The following is a 203-nucleotide window of genomic DNA, read 5'->3' on the forward strand; positions in this document are numbered from 1 at the left end:
GGTTCACACTCTAAGAACCACTAATAATCGAACCTCAGAGCTGATTCTCAACACTTAGAAGGCCACTTCGATGCTTGCTTGTTGCCATGCACAAGTCACAAGTTTTCAGTAACAGCTTTGCCTTTGGTGACATGATTCTGCGTGATTTCTAAGGAGTGCTTGTCATGTACTTCTTTGAGTAGATGTCGTTTGTAGTGATTCCG

This window comes from Penaeus monodon, chromosome 30, assembly GCF_015228065.2.
Source record: "Penaeus monodon isolate SGIC_2016 chromosome 30, NSTDA_Pmon_1, whole genome shotgun sequence".
NCBI classification, from domain to species: Eukaryota; Metazoa; Arthropoda; class Malacostraca; order Decapoda; family Penaeidae; genus Penaeus; species Penaeus monodon.